Below are 4,312 nucleotides of genomic sequence, written 5' to 3'. Positions count from 1 at the left end.
TCGAAAAATGTCACAGCGAAAAAGTAGTTAAGCAAGAAGTACCTGTTTGAAAAGTAATCATACCATACAAGAAAAAATTATTATACGCATTTTAGAGATCATACAGACGAGCAAGTCATCTCCATAGCTAAACTCAATAATTAGAAATCTGAAGATATCCTAGCGAAACTGGTAAGCGAGTTGACCAAAGCAGTAACCTCACTAAAGAATCGTTTTAACTGGAGAGATCAAATGGCAAGTGTAAGGGAAACGGTACTTGAGGAAGCACAACAGTTTACCTACCTTAGAAAGATCTGAAAGTTTGGTAACAGTCAGGAATAGGAACCTGATTCTCTAGTAAGCATTCAAAAATTTTTTCATTTTGCTCGGGTGTCGTAAATTTTGCCTGAAGGGGAAAGAGAACCATGTGTATCTTATGTATCAATCGACCCCTAACATGCGGCCTACAATCTTGGGTTTTAAAAGTAACATGGAAAACAAAATCAGGCCTCATCGGATTGGCGTAGCAGGGAGTGTAAAGAAACGTGCTAAACGTTACGTTACAAAAATATGGTTTGAAACAGAGAGAGAAAAAGTAGAACACAGGTAAATGACATAGAGAACCAAGGTAAAGGACTGAAATGGCGATGTGAAGAAGAGTTGCTGAAAGAGAAAATTTGCCTCAGAATGAACACATCCCTAGAAGGAGAAATCAGGAGAGAAAGGCAAATGAGAAGTTCGTCAGAGGGCAAGGCGCGTTGTAGCCAACAGAAATACGAAAAATAATAAAAAAATGAGTATTTAAGGAAAGAATTCCTGCATCAGTTGAACATTACTAACTTTCAACATCAATACTGAAGCTAATGAAATTTTGTCTGGTTATCAAACGAGGAGATGCGTCATCTTGTAGCAACGTTTCATCGATTTTCTTTACCTGAAGATAAAGAGTAGAGAATTGGTTGAAACGTCGCTACATGACGATTGCCACACGACTGATAATCCAAGAAGGTTTTATCTGAATTCGCCTCCAAAACCTACATTCTGATGCATTAAAAGCTGTTCAAGGCTTTAATGTTATGTTCACAGAAGAACGATCTCGTCGATATGGTGTTCGGCAGATACATTCAATGTATCGCTATTGACTAAAGTGAGTTTCCCTCACAGACATCCAGGCATTTGTCTTTCAAAGCAGCTCAAAAATGCTCCTGTCGAAGCACGAAAAGGAAGAATATATTCATCCCTAAATGAATGACAGAATAATGGGGAACTGCCAGCCCCAAAATTATTGGTATGCGAAGATATTCGCGCTTTTTTGACAGAGAACTCCATCTTCAGGCCGCAAGTGGCCCATCGGGACCATCCGACCGCCTTTCATCCTCAGATAAGGATGCGGATAGGAGGGGCGTGTGGTCAGCACACCGCTCTACCGGTCGTTACGATGGTTTTCTTTGAGCGGAGCCGCTACTATTCGGTCGAGAAGCTCCTCAATTGGTATCACGAGGCTGAGTGCACCCCGAAAAATGGCAACAGCGCATGGCGGCCCGGATGGTCACCCATCCAAGTACCGGCCACGCCCGACAGCGCTTAACTTCGGTGATCTAACGGGGACCGGTGTATCCACTGCGGCAAGGTCGTTACCCTTTTGACAGAGAACATTGCAAATCATTTTACCCAGTTTTTCTCTTTGCTGTCAACTATTCATACTCTCCCTTTCACTGCCACTGTCTATAAAGGTTGTAATGGGCATAAATACAAATCTTTTATATGAAGTACTTTCATATGTAGTACCTTAATATGTGCGTATATCAGTGTGTTGATTATTTTTTCTGTGTGTCGAACAGTTTTCCCAGAAACACGTCACTTAATTTACGAGCCGATGTTTCCTGCACGGCTGTCATACCTGCACCACTAAGTGGACTACCCCTGTCAGTATAGACTAACCATTTTGCATCTACACATCCCCACTTCGAAACATGAGCTGCTGCTCAAGGGAAAACAAGCAATAATGCCTTACTCTTGTCACATGTACTTAGGCATATTACCCAACCTAAAAACATACGACTTGTAATAACTATAATTATTAGTCTGAAAATGACGTTAATACTGTTGTAATGCTCAGTACACTGTCGTCTGTCAACAACAGATTTATGTGCACCTATACCCCATACACCGTGTACATGTTGCTCTCCCAGTGTCTCCTTTATCTCCCACTGATTTACAGTACGGTTGTATCTTACTGCTACTGTCTCTTCTCTGATTTACACTGTCTCCTTTTGTCTTTCTGTCCCACTGGCGCTGTGTCCTCTCCCTTCTACCGTCACCGTCTCCTCTGTCTTCTACAAGTAATGTCTCTCTGCTAGTCTCTTTCGGTACAAAAAGGAACGAATAGATGCACATGATAAAATTTATGGCGAGGAAGGCGGAATCAGGATTGAGAAAACTGGTTTCCTACTTTTTGTGTTGAAGTCTTTTAAAGTGGAACGTATTTCACATTTTTATGCTCTGACATAAGCGTTTTTCGGCCGGTTCCCTTGTTATCCCTGCTACAGCAGTGTATGTTGCATATATAAAACGAATTCTAAAGGTCAATAAGGTTTTGACAGTTTTTTGTGTAATTCGACATTTTTATATACTTTGTCAAACATAAACGACAAATAAGCATGCATAATGTAAGGTTAACACAAAATAATTTGCTTCACTTTTTTTTATACTTTGCTCCTTTCGTGCAATTCATCGAACAACTTGTATCTTGAAAGAGTAAAAGTTCTACTAGAAATATTTTACTGAATTTGCAGTCTTTTCACTTTTAAAACATTTTTGGCAGTCGTTTTAGGTTCTTTCTAGACATGTTAAGACCTTTCCCAGCCTATTTTTTGTCACAGCAGTACCAATTTGGGCATATTTGTACAGGCATGAAGTGCCCATTATGCAGACCCAGAGCGTCAAAGTTTTTTTGATGAAAAAGTGCTGACTAAAAACATAGTCTGGTGACCTCAGAAGGCTTGCAATAACTCTAGAACCCATGCCATGTGTTCACTACGCCAGTTAAAACTGCATTCACGCCTCAGATCGGACATTACGTGCATATTATCCATGCATATGTATGGTAACTTTGAACCTCTGGATTCTTTTTCTTTATTGTTATTTTCACACCTGATACAGGTAGGCCAGCAGCGACATACTACGCCGCTCTTCGGCCACAGATATGACTAATGATACAAAAGGAGACAACTGCAGAATAGACTTGGTAGATATACAAACGTAGACATACAAAATTAAAACACATGGAGCCATTCAAGGGCGCAGTGTCCAAAATAAAATTGTTCAGAAACGTGGACACAGACAGAGATGACATACGTGAACGATGGAGCACAAACGATGAAACACTGGAACACGAACACGACGGCACACACAAACACTAGGTGATGATCTTCAGCGCGCGAAAGTTCGCCATACGTGTACGAGTCCGGGGACCTACCAAAAAGGGAAAAAGGTGTGGGAGAAGGGAGAGGGGAGGGTGGATATGCCAGTGGCAGAGTAGATGGGAGGGGGAGGAAACAAGGTAGGGGGGAGGGGAGGCCCGGGGGAGAGGAGAGAGGGAGGAAGGGAGGAGGGAGAGAAGGGAGAGAGCTGGCCCTTGGGAAAAAAACAGGGGGTGGATGGGGATTCTCAAAGTTGGTAGGAGGGGTAGATGGAGGGGAGGAGGGCTTCATCAGGGAGGGGGAGTTGGTGGAAGCCACCTTGGGCGAGGGTATGGAGAGTAGAGAGATGGAGAGCAGGCGGGATGTGGGAATACAGGCGTGGCAGCGGACGGGGATGGGAGAGGATGGGAGAGACAAGCGGGTGAGGGGAATCAAGTTTACGGGAGGTGTAGAGGATCTGTATCCATTCGAGGAAAAGGACTAGGTGCAGGAACTGGATAAGGTCATGTAGGATCCGCTTGGGGGATGGGAGGCGGAAGCGATAGGCGAGGCGGAGCGCCTGGCGTTCTACGATTTAAAGGGATTTGTAAAAAGGTAGGAGGGGCGGAGAGCCAGACGGGATGTGCGTAGCAGAGGATAGGGCGGATGAAGGATTTATAGGTGTGGAGGGTTGTGGAGGGGTCCAGACCCCATGTGCGGCCAGAAAGGAGCTTGAGGAAGCGGAGTCGGGAGCGTGCCTTGGCTTGAATAGTCCGCAGATGGGGGGGTCCAGGAGAGGTGACGGTCAAGGGTGACGCCAGAATACTTGAGGGTGGGAGTGAGGGTGATAGGACGGCCATAAATGGTGATATAGAAGTCGAGGAGACGGAAGGAAGGGGTGGTTTTGCCTACAATGACCGCCTGGGTCTTGG

The 4,312-nt window shown here is 44.2% G+C and overlaps 1 pseudogene; it reads right to left on the bottom strand.

Annotated features, from left to right (window-relative positions):
• Positions 1-1,500: 1,500 nt before the first annotated feature.
• LOC126476181 (5S ribosomal RNA) lies at positions 1,501-1,618 on the bottom strand (annotated as a pseudogene).
• Between the last annotated feature and the right edge of the window lie 2,694 nt (positions 1,619-4,312).

This window comes from Schistocerca serialis, chromosome 4 (genome assembly GCF_023864345.2).
Source record: "Schistocerca serialis cubense isolate TAMUIC-IGC-003099 chromosome 4, iqSchSeri2.2, whole genome shotgun sequence".
NCBI lineage: Eukaryota > Metazoa > Arthropoda > Insecta > Orthoptera > Acrididae > Schistocerca > Schistocerca serialis.
Note: the sequence above shows the minus strand (reverse complement) of the source record. Positions and strands in the feature narration are given on the sequence as shown.